This window comes from Helianthus annuus, chromosome 15 (assembly GCF_002127325.2).
Source record: "Helianthus annuus cultivar XRQ/B chromosome 15, HanXRQr2.0-SUNRISE, whole genome shotgun sequence".
Lineage (NCBI taxonomy): Eukaryota > Viridiplantae > Streptophyta > Magnoliopsida > Asterales > Asteraceae > Helianthus > Helianthus annuus.
Window position 1 is genome coordinate 47439562 of NC_035447.2, and position 15133 is coordinate 47454694.

Here is a 15133-nt window from a genome sequence, read left to right on the forward strand (position 1 = left end):
CTTCGACATTCGGGGCATTGATAGCGGCGCCGAGATTACCTACGGTGGGCCGTAAGTAATCCATGAGGGTACGTTGGTCCGCCATTGGGGGTGGATCACCCGAAACCTTCTCTTGGTTTTTGGCTTTTAACCTTTTTCTGAGAAAGCGTTCGGGTTCTTCTAATGGTTCCTTTATGTCTTTATTGGAACTGGAGCTCATACACTACGTGAAGTTGGCGTCGGGTTCCAAGTCCTGCAATAAAAACAGAAAAGAATGTTGGTCAGAAGGTTCACCACGGCCCCGTGTCTAGCGAACACGGCCCCGTGGTCGGAGTTACAGTGGTTGTTTTTCAGACCCCAGTTACTGGAAGTTGGACACGGCCCCGTGTTGCACCGACACGGCCCCGTGGTCAGCCTTCTGTAACTTGAAAAACAAAAACTGTCAGTAACGTTGCTGAGCACGGCCCGTGTCCGACCAGGCACGGCCCCGTGCCGGGCTCTGCAGAAGCTGAAAAAATCTAAAAAAAATCCTAAAAATTAAAGAAAAATAAAAAGATGATTAGGCCGTTGATTCCTAACTTTCTTAAAATCCTTGTGTCCCCGGCAGCGGCGCCAAAAACTTGATGTGTGTCGGTGTGTATATAATTTAGATGTATATTTAAGCCCTTTTTACACTTTTAACCAAGTTTTAAATTTATAAAACACGATATTCACTAACACTAAACACACATATGGGCAAGTGCACCCATCGTGGACGTAGTATAGTGTTGGTAAGATACCGAGGTCGTCCAAGGACACAAGAGCTTTTAATACCGGTTTATCCTCAACGTCTAACCAAATCAAAAAGTTAGAAAAATATTTTAAACTAAGAAAAATAAAAACTAACTAAATGCTGAAAAATAAAATAAAATAAAAACAAATAGACAAGATGAATCACTTGGATCCGACACGTGTATTAGTATAACCTTTGATTATTTTCGCACTTTTGCACTTGTTTAAGAGATTATCTTAGTTATTGTAGTAGGCCCCTCTTTTGAAGGCGACGTTACCCTCAACCCAGTAGTTTGAGTCAGCAAGGATACAATCCTAAAGGGTCGGATTATTGAAAGATAATGAATTAAGTTATTAATGCAAATTATGGTAGGCCCCGCTTTTGGCGGTGACGTTACCCTCGGCTAAGTAGTCTGAGTCAGCAGGGATACAGTCCTAAATAGCCGGGTTATAGTATTAATAGTAGTTAGCTTATGAGGGGGTCAAAGAGTTTGGATCCCCGCCATCCAATACCTATGGGCATTGAAGGAGATCCTACTAAATTTGACCCAGGTCCCAAGCAGGACCTCTAAACGCTGAACAAGGGCAAGACCTTTACCAAACCGTTCCCTTAACCCCCGACCAGGTAGCCAACATATCTCCATATAGACCGTGGAGATATGAATGGTGAAAATCTTTTATTTTATATAGACAGTAAAATAATGCCAAGACACCACGGACAAACGATAAGGAAAGATCACCTTCAACATAAGTAACTAGTTATTAAAGTCATTAATACAAAACCAAATAAAAAGTGCAAAAGATTAAAAATAAAAAGTATTATACTAAACACTTGTCTTCACCAAGTGATGTAAGAGACTTAGGCAAACATGGCCTTGATTGTCAAGAACTCTTACGATCAATCTTGGATCCCGAGACGACTCACACACTCTACGATGGACAATGGATGATGGTGGTGGATGATGGTGTTATGGTGGTGGTGGGTGGTGGATGAAGTGTGAGAGAGGTGGTGTGCCAAGGGATGAGAGAGAATGAAACCAAGCTCCTCTATTTATAGGCTGGACAGAACGCTGGACACGGCCCCGTGTCCGCTGGACACGGCCCCGTGCCCGTCTGACACTCTCTCTCTTCATTAATTGTAATTGCGAATTACAATTAATGCGCCTGCTGTACTTTCAACACGCCCCCGTGCTCGCTGGACACGGCCCCGTGCCCAGCAATAGAAGCTTCTACTGGTTTGTCTTATTTGCTGCTTCCTGGGCACGCCCCCGTGTTCGCTGGACACGGGGCGTGTTCAGACTCTGTTTTCTTCTCTTTGTCTTGGGAGGTGCCGTTGAGGGTCCGGGCAGTCCACTTTTGTTCCTTTTCTTGTATTTATGGTAGAATTAGGGGTCTTTTTGCTTCTTTTGTGATTTTGAGCTCATTTCATCCTGAAAATACAAAAGGAAGACAAAAACACTCTTTTCCCAACATTAGTACTTAAAAAGGGTTAGTTTTATGCCTTAATTGATGTGTTTTATATGTTGCATTTTACACACATCAAATATCAACACATAGCTTTCAAAATTCAATAGTCTAAGATATCATTCAGTAATTCAAAATGACATATCCAAAACAAGTTCAGCCTATGAAGAAACACAGAACTAATCTGGTGATTAGTTTGGGATTGTGCCTCGACAAATAAGGTTAATCTTCTTTAACTCGTCCAAGCTGTAATGATGATTCTCTTGCAAAACACTAAACACCTCGTTAAGCTCGTTACGAGTCGAGGAATAGGGGGTTCTCCTCGTAACCATTCTCCGGCGTGAGAAGAAGTATATGTTTTGAGGAGTAAGTATGTAATTAAGAGAGAGAGAGAGCAAGGAAGTGGATCCTTAAACCTGTAGGTGAAGGTTTCTATTTATAGCCGGAGTGGTGTGGAAGGAGATGGGCTGATGGACCTTGGGCCTTGCAGTTGACAACAAGGAATATCCATTTTGTCCCCTCTTCCACGACCGTTGGTGCTTCTGGGCGAGAGGAGAGTTGCTGGTAGCAAGCCTTCCATCGGGAAGAAGGTTACCGGTAGCAAGCCTTCCATCGGGAAGAAGAGGGATGTAAGACCCTTGGTATTATTTAAAAGTTTTCGTATGATTTACGAAAATAAATATGTAATTATGGATACACATATATTGAAAAATACGGGTTTATTAAAACTTTTACAATTTAAGAACAATACAACGTAATGTAATTGAGTTCGCCGTTTAATAATAACGACGAAACTATGTGCGGAAGCTTGTAACTGCATAGTGTTCGGTTCACTTCATTGCTTGATCGACATCCGGATGGTAGCTACATTCACCTAACATCAAAAACAAACTTAAAGGTTAGTTTTGATAACTTAAAAACAAGTATAAACAAGTTCCATAACTTTTTATCTACAAGTCCGTTTCACGTAATTCTTTTCCCACGCGTCCGTAATTAAATTACGAATCTGTTTATCACCTCGGTTTGCATAAAAATCTGATTTATAAGCAAACGACTTAAAAATCCTTTGTGTAATTATTTGACCCGTTACTTTTAACAGCATACTACAAGTTTATTAACAATATTCATTGCTTATCGTTTTTACCCATTCCGGGCTTGCCAAAATTTAGCATTTTAGCTTCCATTACAAGGTTTGTATTCGTGTTTACATTCACCGGTTTATTTTGAAATTTTCCAACACTTAGCCAATCTTAATCACTTGCTTTATTTTGACCCGTTTAACGGTTTTTATGCATTTAAGCATCAATTTCACTCATCTATTTTCGCACTTCACATTTTTATATTTAAGATGTCTACTTATGTTTGACCACAACTATTTTTGTGGTGAATTAATGCAATAAACCGATTATCCCGAGTATTACTTTTCGGTTAGTCATTTTACTAAAAAGACCTATTCTTAGGCATTTGACCCACGAAAGTTTATGCCTATATTCTTATACGTATCAAAAGGGTTACATAATCCTAATACAAGTTCCTAAACAACCTCTAGGGTTCGTTTGCCCGATTTACCCAACGAGGGATTTTTGGTCAATTTTAATCCTTCATTTTACAACGAAGGACTTTCGCTAATTAATTGACCAAGAATCGTATGTTTAACTAAAAGCTTGTTTATGCGTACCTGGCTCGGGTCAACATATAAATCCGTTTTATACCTTGCTTCTATTAGCCGCTACTTTATAGCGACGCAATTATCCACTTCCGGTTCACTCCTGTGAACATACGACTTAACAACCAACGTTAGTCAATATTGTCAAATGGTGTTATCACCACCATTTGACCCGTTTGGCCTATATGACCAAACATTCGCATTTGTTTCAAAGCATGGTTTTTAACTACCCATTTCGGATTTTACCACAAAATTTGCTTTTTCTTACATATTTATCCCATTTCGGCTTACGCCGTGGGTATCCATTTAATCTCAACTTACATTTAGTCATCACATGACTAAATTACCCTTTTTACCCTTTTTTCCCATTTCTAGTTACGCTATTAAGTAACTTTAAGAAAACTTATAAATTCTTAGTCAATTCATGACTAAATTACCATTTTGCCTCTTTTTACCATTAACCATGGTTTTGATCGTTTTTATTCGTTCCGACTCATTTCGGTTCGTGTCGGAACCCATTTTTTTAAACATAATCCATTGTCATATTTATCACCTATAAATTAAACACGTACACTTAAATTGGGTGTAAGCTTTACTTACCTTGCATCCTTGCGAGCTTCATACTTGAACTTGTATCCATTTGACCCGTTCATTTCCACGCTCCTACCTAGCTTGTCAGAGTCAAACTACCATATCATATTCACAAGATGATTAGATTAGTCAACCATTAACATGACCATCACACCTTATGGATTCACACACTTATTCATTAAAGTATGCTATTTATTCAACAACTATTTTTTTTCCAGAATTCTTTCCATTCACTAAGCGTTTGACCCGTTAGTCAAGTTACTTATACAAACTAGTTAGTAAGTGATTTTGAACACTTTAAGCATGTCACATAAAGTGTTATTTGTTCCTAACAATAAATACTTCATGACTAAACAAATATAGACAATCATATGTCTTTTTCTGGATTAATAACAACATTATTAATGTGCAGCGATTTTATATTCAGCTGCTGTAATCGACCATTATGACCCATTTAAACTCCGAACTAGATTAACATGTTCAAAAATGGATCGTAGAAAACTTCAATACCTTCGCAAGCATATAAGGTACACCTTCTAACGAATTTTCTATGATTTTATATGATTTTTATAAAATCAGTACAACAACTATATTTTCATTTTTCAATCAACTTTTAAGGTTTCTGAACAGCTGTTTTAATTCACATTTTTTACGTATTTAACAACCACATTTGTTTCTTATGATTGAAAACAGTAAAAATTTACTCCATAAGCTTTCCGAAAAGGTATAGAACACCCAAATCGCATAAACAGCTGATTTTATATGATGTTTTTAAGATTAGTCAAAATCCATATAAAAAGCTACGGAAATCATGTTTAGGGTCCTTTCAAATTCAACCCAAACCATCAAATGCAACCCATTTCCATGGCTATAACCCTTATTAAACTCTTGGTAATGGCTAGAAACCTATAACACAATGATTGTAGGCTAAGAGACGTCAAAAACATCATCTATTTCAAGAAGTCATCATATGAATCCTAATTTTACCATCTTCTCAACTTCAACTTTGTCAAATTAAGAACTAGAACTAAAATTAACATATATTCAAGTTCTATTTGGTGATTCTCATACACCATCATATTTAAAACCCGTACTATTCCATATCACACGAAATTAGTCAAATTAGCCAATTACGTGTTTCTTTCATAATTTCAACATATAAACATTCGTTTAGGCATTTTAACAAGCACCTAGCGGGAACGATTTCTATACCTCTTATTTAGTTCATGGCTAATCTTTTTAACTAAGTTTCAATCATTAAATCAAACCCTTATTTCTAGCATTCATAAACAATACTAAGACTTGTTTCATAACATCAATTCTACACTATTTCAACATTGAAATTTAGTGTTCATTACATAATTACAACACCCACTTAACGCATGTATGAGTAATTATCAATTTCATAATTTTCATCACTAATTTAACAAGTTATTGACTAGGGTTTACTCCTAGACATGTTTTCATTACTAATTTTATCTAAATATCAATCAATCAAGTTCAGATTTTGATTTCTCATGTTCATCAAAATTCTAAGATGTAACCAAAAGATGAAATTTAACATACCTTGTGATCCCTTCACTTAGGTGATCACTAAAATAAGCTTGGATTTCGATTTGGGACTGATTTGGCCTTCCAATTGCTTGATTTTTGGCTAATTAGGGTTTGGTTGAAAGAAGCTTGTTCGCCCCTGTGTTGTGTACAACCAGAACACACACCAAGTGTGTGTTTTGGGTTTTTAATTTTTGTTTTAATAATAATTATTTTCTCACTTAACACTTTTAGTCCCTCTAATTTCTAAAAGTTATAAAAAGGTTACTATATCAAGTTCCTTCATTATTTTAAAACACTTAACTAACTAGGTTGATATTCATGGTTACTTAGTGGGTCCCGGGAGTTATAACCCGTTTTATTTTAAGTCTGTTAACTCGGGCTTCTTATAAACTTACCTTTTTTAAAGCATTTATTCTCCTTTTAATTAATATTAGGATTATTTGTTTAAATCCATATATTCATCTGGTTAATTTTACCACTAACAATATTTTACCCGTTCATTAATATTAACGTGGTTTGACTATCAAACCTGTTTTCGGGGTGTTACAGGGATCTAAGAAATTTATAGACAGAGGTCTCGCCTGGTAAGTGTTCTTACACTTGTTTTTTGTTGTCTCTTTTTCACCCTTTGTCATTTGCTGACAAATTTTCTTTTGTTTGTTTTCAATTGTAGAGGTTTCAAATAAGCCGACTGCGCGGCCGAAAACCGCTGTCCTTTCCCCCAAAATTGCTGCTGAGAAGAAAGAAGTTGAGACTTCTAAGGCTGAGAAAAAAACCAATTAACTCGAGCTTCTTATAAACTTATTTTTTTAAAGCATTTATTCTCCTTTTAATTAATATTAGGATTATTTGTTTAAATCCTAATATTCACCTGGTTAATTTTACCACTAAAGGTATTTTACCCGTTCATTAATATTAACGTGGTTTGACTATCAAACCTGTTTTCGGGGTGTTACAAATCTACCCCCCTTAAAGAGGTTTCGTCCCCGAAACCTTATTTACGTAGTTCATTGGTTTAATCAAACGAACCAAGTTTCATTTTCAAGGCACCCGTTTCTTTCGGTCCAAAGTTCTCATTTATTTTGACGCATACGTCTTTCATGTGTGAGGCCTCGTGGGCCGTTACTTTCAGCTTATATCCGTTATCTTTGTTGATTATTTACTTTTGCGGTTAGACTTATTAGTCACCGGTTACCTTATACCCCATCACCTGGGTATACCATATTGCCATCTCCGGCCTTATACGTGTTTACTTGTATTTAAGAATTTATGTCTGAGGATTTATTCCTTTCCATTATTATTTGATGCGGGGAATCATAACTACTTCCTACACTAAACCCAAATGACCCGTAGATTCTTTCACTTAGCCTCGTAGGCTATTTATTTAGATTTTCACCTTTTTACCTTTTTAAGGTGAGACCCCGACAATTCGTTTCTTTCTATTTGTGACCCGAAGGTCTTTTTGGTCCCATAGACCTTAACATTACTTATAATCCCATAGGTTATAATGATCCCGTAGATCATCTTTTATTCGAGTCTTTATTCAACTGTATATATATCTATGGTGTCAATGTACCCTTTTTATGTTTAGAATAATTTATTTTTGTTTTTGTGTTTCATTTGACCTTGACCGTAGTCTAAGGCTACTTTTGTTTTCTTTCGAATTATCTTTCCGACTTTATGACTTCTAACGTCATTTACACGTCGGTTTGTCCTACACTTACCGTTACCCGGTTCTTACCTATACTTCTTTACGACCCATCACATAGGTTCATTAATATTTCGCGCTCCCATCAATCGGTTTGTGCTTACTTGTACTACCAAGTTTTTATACTTTATTTATCCCGTTTGACTTATTCGTGTGAGATTTCATCACTTATGAACGTCAAACTTCATTCTTTATTCGACCCGTTCAACTTTAAAATAGTTGAACATAGTTATCAAAATTTATATTTGCAGTTTCTCATCGTCTTTTAGTCATGACTCATAATCCGAGTCTTTTAACTTTCTATTTCGCATTCTCGTCCCTTGGTTTACGCAGACTTTTAAAATCCTACCCATCTATCGGGTATTTTACCGAAGTCACTATCAAGGCAACCATCCCGGTATGTATTAAGACTTCGTTTTAATTTATTTGTTGTCTTAGCGAAATTCATCACTTTTATTCAATCAAGTTCTTTATTCTTTATGTAATTCGTCTGACTTGTCCGTGTGAATTTCATCACTTGCGACAGTCAAACTTTTATCCCTATGCCTTAGCATTCCTATTAATCGGTCTGTATTTTCTCTCGGGCTCGTTATTCTAATGTAATACGCTTCCGTCATCCGACTTGCGTTTACGTTTATTATCAAACATTTTGCTTATTTTATTCATTTGGGTACTTTTTTTTTTTAAATTGTCCCATTCACCCCATCCTTATTAAATCGGACGTAAATGTGTCCATCATATGAAGTTCATGGTATTATGTGTTCACTACTTACTTGGCCAGAGTAAGCGGTCAACACATGACACGCATGACCTTTTTATAATTTTCACATCACGCCCTATGTAAGTAACGCCTCTATTTATTTCTATATCTTTGATTTCATTCCGTAAAACTTTATTTAATTGCTAAACGACAATCATTAGTTTTACTTGTTTTGCCTTTTAACATATAAAATGTTTTTTTTATCAAACTATTATGTAATCACATTCGTTAATGTGATCGCTACTTTTCACAATAGTATAATATTGAGAATTATTCACTTGGGTAATTACTCCCGTCCAAGTTTCCACATAAACTAACTCTATTATTGTCTCGTTATTCACAATCGTGAATAACACATGTTTCTATTTGATTTTTCTTGGAAACATCATTCTAAATAGATATCCTATTCGGGTTTTCCAAGTTTTATCCTACATATGCAACCGTCATTCTCTACGTGTTTGTTGCATATTGTAACGCCCTAACACGTTTTAACCAAAAGTCGCAGCGGAAATACGAACTTAAAATTTTCTTTCATTATATTCATTCTAATATACTTAGAAATACATTAAATCACTCTTTTACATTAAATACATTAATACTTTCTATAAATTTATAAAATCTGACATATTTATATTAAATTACGTGACCATGCACCCACACGTACAATCCATGTCTTGACTCGATCTTCGACCGCTTACACCCCATGATGAGAATCCACAGTTCTGTACAACCTGCAGACACCACATACAATCACATCATTAGCAGCCAGTGTCATCATACATAAAATTTTAAACATGCATAATTAGGCGTCAACATATCATGCTTTTGCTTATGTTAGTCCATTCATCTATCCATTCAAACCACTCGCATTGGATTTCGGTGTCTACCTTCAACTTCCATCACAAGTATACCTGCATCCCCATTTCATTCTCAATAGGAAAACGGTTAGCATCATTAGATTTCATTCATACAAACATATCCATGTATACGCATAACAAGTCTCATTCATTTGTGCATATAACTAAATTCCAATTCATGCATACATACCCTTTCTATCCGTACATGTACTTACAATTTACATTCTACACAATATTACTTACAAGTCCTAAACACACACGTCTATACATGTAAATCGTATACACATAATTCCCCATACTTACGTGTTCATAGTCATACTCTCCTATGAGTCCTAATTACTTACTTACAATCAAACCCATACCTATGCGTATAACTACTTATTTCGTCTTTATGCATAATACCATTATGTAAGCTTCCTTCTTACCTATACTTAATAGAAACTATTTCTTAACCACTTTCGACTCCTTTACCGTACACTTACCTTATTACTTCCATTGTTTCATACTCTCTCACATGATTCACAATAATCATCGTACTACAATACATTTTACATCTAAAGTGTAATTCCGGGATTCACTTACCTCATGCGTCCGAGTTCAAGCACAGCTTCCGTGTTTATCTTTGGCTCGTTGCCCTTCCATGCTTGTGTCCATGTTGAAATGACTCCTATCCGTACATGCTATCACATTCATCATATCATGATTAGCATACATATCTTTTAATGAAGGTTTCTAGCCATTTCATCTTATCAAACTAATTTCCCACTTGTAATTCATTCAAAACACATTCCTTATACAAATCTATTATCTAATACATCATCATCACATTCTACATACATTTATTCATTATTAGCATACAATCTCACTTATCATTTTCTCCTAAGCATTTCATCAAACACCTGGTGCGCGTATCACTTTCTAAGCATAATGTACAAGTGCTTTAAGCATATTCTTCCTTATTTCATCTTATGAGCCATTACATTCAAGCAAAATCTCATAATCATAAATTCCACATCAAGTTTATCTATCTTAGTCTATCATACAACACCCTATACATCACAAGATCACACTATAACATCTTCAAGTTTATCATGATCATCATCTTCACACTCATGCAATGGGTTTCATTCTAAATCACCCAATTACTTGAAATTATTCATAACACAAGTTCTATTTGGTGTTTCTAACACCTCAACATGCTTAATTTCATACAAATTCATGGATTGATCATAACCCACTTCAAACAAGATCATCAAATCTAAGTTTTAAGACATACCTTATGATCCCCTTGTGAAGATGATCGTTAATTCATGTTCAGTTGTGAATTTGGACTTCATTCCACCCTTCAATTTGAAGATTTATCAAGAACAAGGGTTTGAACCCTTGTTCTTCTTCTTCCTGATCGTCTCACGCACATACGAAGTGTGTGTGTGTGTGTGTGTGTTTTCCTTTATTTAATAAATCATGTTTCCTTTTTTAACGGTTTTGGTCCCTCAACTTCGTTTCAATTAATAATGAGACTTACACTCATTATCTTGTTACTTATATACATGTCACCACTCGGTTAGTTATTCCTAGTCAACTTTTATTTACGGTTTCGCTTTTACCCCAAACGGTATTTTACCCGTTTCCTTTATATTAACCGGATTTAAATTATCAAACCCATTTTTGGGGTGTTACACATATTACTATTTGTGCGATTAAATGTAAAACGTGCACCTGGTAATGCTTCCCCCGGCGGGCTTTCCTTGTCGTTAACCTTGTTCGCGATTGTTACGCGATTTTTGTCCTTGGCGAGCATGCCCTGCTTGTCATACTCGGACCGTTTCTCCGTCATATCCAAAATTTGTTACACTCTCAGCATCCTCAGATGTGAGTATCCTTCAATTAAAACATTTACAAGGAAGTAACGTCGACTTCAATAAATGCCCGTATCATAATACAAGGCTTTTCTACTATACGTGTCAACGCACGTAATTTCGTTAACTATATCGATCCTTGATCGATTTAATTGGGGTAACGTGTATTACACGATAATCCTATGTGTTATTTACAACACTTTAATCATACTAAACCATTACTATATACATGTACTTACCGGATTTGCGATCAAGCCTCGAACCGAACACTTTATTCTTTTAACCTTGAGCTCTGATTACCAACTTGTAAGACCCTTGCTATTATTTAAAAGTTTTCGTATGGTTTACGAAAATAAATATGTAATTATGGATACACGTATATTGAAAAATACGGGTTTATTAAAACTTTTACAATTTAAGAACAATACAACGTAATGTAATTGAGTTCGCCGTTTAATAATAACGACGAAACTATGTGCGGAAGCTTGTAACTGCATAGTGTTCGGTTCACTTCATTGCTTGATCGACATCCGGATGGTAGCTACATTCACCTAACATCAAAAACCAACTTAAAGGTTAGTTTTGATGGATTAGGTTCAAACGTGAACAAAATCCCAAGAGTGAACCGCGTGAACTGATCTGGGCCCTTGATTTTTATTATCTTGAGATTAAAGTGAGTGGCATGATGGTAATTATTTGGCTAATTTTTTTCCATTTAATTAAATACAAAAAGGGTATATGTGTAATTTCAATCTTAAATTGATTGCATAAATCTCTCACAAATCAAATCAACGATTAGGAAAGATGTAACTTAATTCAATTATTAAAATAATTATTTGTTTAAATGCAATGTACACATGTGTATTCTGATTTTGCCCTCTTTCTAATGCGATGTACACATGTGTATATCGTCTGTTTTTGTGATATCTCAGATTTTTTTTTTTTGTATTGAATGTTGATGTACACCTGTGAATTACTGTATACATATGTACGATGCCGAGTACACATGTGTACTGTTCTATTTATATCCAAGTACACATGTGTATACCGTTGAAATATGAAGGTTACGTGGATTTTAAAAATCAAAATTTGAATTCTGGTGATGAAATCTGAAATAAAAAGTAAAATTGAAATCTGGTGATTTGTTGTTTGTTTTGATAATTATCTTATTAATAAATAAACATAATGTGGATAATGAATTTAAATTAGGAAAAATGTAACTTAATTCAATTATTAAAATAATGATTTAAATCTAACTTTATATAATTACAATCCTACCCTTAACAACTAAAAAGGAAATCAAGGGTCCATATATGTTCACGCAGTTCACTCTTGAGAGGTTGTTCACGCCGGAACCCTACCCTAAACAAGTTCCATAACTTTTTATCTACAAGTCCGTTTCGCGTAATTCTTTTCCCACGCGCCCGTAATTAAATTACGAATCTGTTTATCACCTCGGTTTGCATAAAAATCTGATTTATATGCAAACGACTTAAAAATCCTTTGTGTAATTATTTGACCCGTTACTTTTAACGTCATACTACAAGTTTATTAACAATATTCATTGCTTATCGTTTTTACCCATTCCGGGCTTGCCAAAATTTAGCATTTTAGCTTCCACCACAACTATTTTTGTGGTGAATTAATGCAATAAACCGATTATCCCGAGTATTACTTTTCGGTTAGTCATTTTACTAAAAAGACCTATTCTTAGGCATTTGACCCACGAAAGTTTATGCCTATATTCTTATACGTATCAAAAGGGTTACATAATCCTAATACAAGTTCCTAAACAACCTCTAGGGTTCGTTTGCCCGGTTTACCCAACGAGGGATTTTTGGTCAATTTTAATCCTTCATTTTACAACGAAGGACTTTCGCTAATTAATTGACCAAGAATCGTATGTTTAACTAAAAGCTTGTTTATGCGTACCTGGCTCGGGTCAACATATAAACCCGTTTTATACCTTGCTTCTATTAGCCGCTACTTTATAGCGACGCAATTATCCACTTCCGGTTCACTCCTGTGAACATACGACTTAACAACCAACGTTAGTCAATATTGTCAAATGGTGTTATCACCACCATTTGACCCGTTTGGCCTATATGACCAAACATTCGCATTTGTTTCAAAGCATGGTTTTTAACTACCCATTTCGGATTTTACCACAAAATTTGCTTTTTCTTACATATTTAACCCATTTCGGCTTACGCCGTGGGTATCCATTTAATCTCAACTTACATTTAGTCATCACATGACTAAATTACCCTTTTTACCCTTTTTCCCATTTCTAGTTACGCTATTAAGTAACTTTAAGAAAACTTATAAATTCTTAGTCAATTCATGACTAAATTACCATTTTGCCTCTTTTTACCATTAACCATGGTTTTGATCGTTTTTATTCGTTCCGACTCATTTCGGTTCGTGTCGGAGCCCATTTTTTTAAACATAATCCATTGTCATATTTATCACCTATAAATTAAACACGTACACTTAAATTGGGTGTAAGCTTTACTTACCTTGCATCCTTGCGAGCTTCATACTTGAACTTGTATCCATTTGACCCGTTCATTTCCACGCTCCTACCTAGCTTGTCAGAGTCAAACTACCATATCATATTCACAAGATGATTAGATTAGTCAACCATTAACATGACCATCACACCTTATGGGTTCACACACTTATTCATCAAAGTATGCTATTTATTCAATAACTATTTTTTTTCCAGAATTCTTTCCATTCACTAAGCGTTTGACCCGTTAGTCAAGTTACTTATACAAACTAGTTAGTAAGTGATTTTGAACACTTTAAGCATGTCACATAAAGTGTTATTTGTTCCTAACAATAAATACTTCATGACTAAACAAGTATACACAATCATATGTCTTTTTCTGGATTAATAATAACATTATTAATGTGCAGCGATTTTATATTCAGCTGCTGTAATCGACCATTATGACCCATTTAAAGTCCGAACTAGATTAACATGTTCAAAAATGGATCGTAGAAAACTTCAATACCTTCGCAAGCATATAAGGTACACCTTCTAACGAATTTTCTATGATTTTATATGATTTTTATAAAATCAGCACAACAACTATATTTTCATTTTTCAATCAACTTTTAAGGTTTCTGAACAGCTGTTTTAATTCACATTTTTGACGTATTTAACAACCACATTTGTTTCTTATGATTGAAAACAGTAAAAATTTACTCCATAAGCTTTCCGAAAAGGTATAGAACACCCAAATCGCATAAACAGTTGATTTTATATGATGTTTTTAAGATTAGTCAAAATCCATATAAAAAGCTACGGAAATCATGTTTAGGATCCTTTCAAATTCGACCCAAACCATCAAATGCAACCCATTTCCATGGCTATAACCCTTATTAAACTCTTGGTAATGGCTAGAAACCTATAACACAATGATTGTAGGCTAAGAGACGTAAAAAACATCATCTATTTCAAGAAGTCATCATATAAATCCTAATTTTACCATCTTCTCAACTTCAACTTTGTCAAATTAAGAACTAGAACTAAAATTAACATATATTCAAGTTCTATTTGGTGATTCTCATACATCATCATATTTAAAACCCGTACTATTCCATATCACACGAAATTAGTCAAATTAGCCAATTACGTGTTTCTTTCATAATTTCAACATATAAACATTCGTTTAGGCATTTTAACAAGCACCTAGCGGGAACGATTTCTATACCTCTTATTTAGTTCATGGCTAATCTTTTTAACCAAGTTTCAATCATTAAATCAAACCCTTATTTCTAGCATTCATAAACAATACTAAGACTTGTTTCATAACATCAATTCTACACTATTTCAACATTGAAATTTAGTGTTCATCACATAATTACGACACCCACTTAACGCATGTATGAGTAATTATCAATTTCATAATTTTC

General features: G+C 34.9%; 2 long non-coding RNA genes across 3 annotated transcripts; both read right to left on the reverse strand.

Moving 5' to 3' along the window:
• Window positions 1-2898: 2898 nt before the first annotated feature.
• On the reverse strand, window positions 2899-6175 carry LOC110909685. 2 transcript variants are annotated; one of them, XR_002575537.1, is made up of 4 exons: window positions 6038-6175; window positions 4481-4566; window positions 3893-3983; window positions 2899-3088 (listed from the first exon to the last, which is right to left on the reverse strand). It is a non-coding gene; the product is annotated as an uncharacterized LOC110909685 (long non-coding RNA). The 2 variants fall into 2 exon arrangements; XR_002575536.1 differs by having other exon boundaries at window positions 3893-4566.
• Window positions 6176-11558: 5383 nt separating this feature from the next.
• On the reverse strand, window positions 11559-13816 carry LOC110909686. The gene is made up of 3 exons (XR_002575538.2): window positions 13729-13816; window positions 13142-13232; window positions 11559-11760 (listed from the first exon to the last, which is right to left on the reverse strand). It is a non-coding gene; the product is annotated as an uncharacterized LOC110909686 (long non-coding RNA).
• Window positions 13817-15133: the final 1317 nt, after the last annotated feature.